At 42.5% G+C, this 1,366-nt stretch overlaps 1 pseudogene; it reads left to right on the forward strand.

Annotated features, from left to right (window-relative positions):
* The first annotated feature begins 471 nt into the window (after positions 1-471).
* On the forward strand, positions 472-1,089 carry LOC101154537 (transmembrane emp24 domain-containing protein 10-like; annotated as a pseudogene).
* The last annotated feature ends 277 nt before the right edge of the window (positions 1,090-1,366 follow it).

Genomic DNA, 1,366 nt, shown 5'->3' on the forward strand with positions numbered 1-1,366 from the left:
GCTGATTACAAAGAGGCTGGGAAACGCGGTCACTAGCTGGGTGGCCATGTACATAACTAAAATTTGGAGTGTCTTATTACTTGTTAATATTTTTTGTTGAGGTATAATTCACTTACCATAAATTCACCTTAAAAACTTCTGTGATTCAATCATTTTGAATATATCCAGATTTTGCAACCATCACTCCTATCTAATACCACTGTTCTAATTTCAGAATATTTTTATCACCCCATAAAGAATCTCTGTGCCCCTTAGCAGTCACTCCTCACTCACCCTATCCTCCAACCTCTGGAAAGTTCTCATCTACATTCTGTCTCTATGGGTTTGCCTTTGCTGGACATTTCATGTAAATGCAATTATACATGCAGCCTTCTGTGTCTGACTTCTTTCACGTAACATATTTTATGGTTTATCTATGGCATAGCATACATCAGTGCTTCACTCTTGACTCCTTTTTTTTTTTCAGTAACAATGTTGGCATGGCTGTTTTTGTTTCTGCTCAGCCCCAGCCTGGTCCTCACCATCTCCTTCCACCTGCCCATTAACTCCTGAAAGTTCCTCCATGAGGAGATCCACAAGGACCTGCTAGTGATGGGTGCGTACGAGATCTCCAACAAGTCTGGGAGTGCTGGCAGCCTGCACAGCCACCTCAAGGTCACAGATTCTGCTGGCCACATTGTCTACTCCAAAGAGGATGCAACCAAAGGGAAATTCGCCTTTATCCTGGAAGATTATGACATGTTTGAAGTGTGATTTGAGAGCAAGGAAACAGGGTGGATACCTGATCAATTTGTAATCCTAGACATGAAGCATGGAGTAGAGGCAAAAAAGAAATTACAAGGAGATTACAAAAGTCGAGAAGCTTAAACCGTTATAGATGGAGCTGCAATGCCTAGAAGACCTGTCAGAATCTATTGTTAATGATTTTGCTACGTGAAGAAGAGAGAGGAGATGTGTAGTACTAATGAATCAACAAACACTTGAGCCCTGTACTTCAGTGTCTCTTTAATGTTCTGCTTCATTGGACTAGCCACCTGGCAGGTTTTCTATCTGTGTTGCTTCTTCAAGGCCAAGATGTCGATTGAGTAATGAACGAAGTGCACTCTCCTCCCACCTTGTATCTCAGGCAGCAGAACATCACTGGGCATCCTACCAAAAGCACCATCAAAATGCACTGGAGCCCTCTTGCCAGAACTGATCTCTTGGTGGGGGAGGACATGGGTACCACCTACCCAACAAGTCAATGAGAGCTTTCTTTTTAGCTGGTAGTATTTGGGCTTGTTTTGCAACAATAGGACCAGTATTAGAGTCACCTATGACCAAAAATAAGGGTTACCAAATAATGCCAAAGCCAGGATTTGTGCTG

Source organism: Gorilla gorilla, chromosome 2 (genome assembly GCF_029281585.2).
Source record: "Gorilla gorilla gorilla isolate KB3781 chromosome 2, NHGRI_mGorGor1-v2.1_pri, whole genome shotgun sequence".
Classification (NCBI taxonomy): Eukaryota; Metazoa; Chordata; class Mammalia; order Primates; family Hominidae; genus Gorilla; species Gorilla gorilla.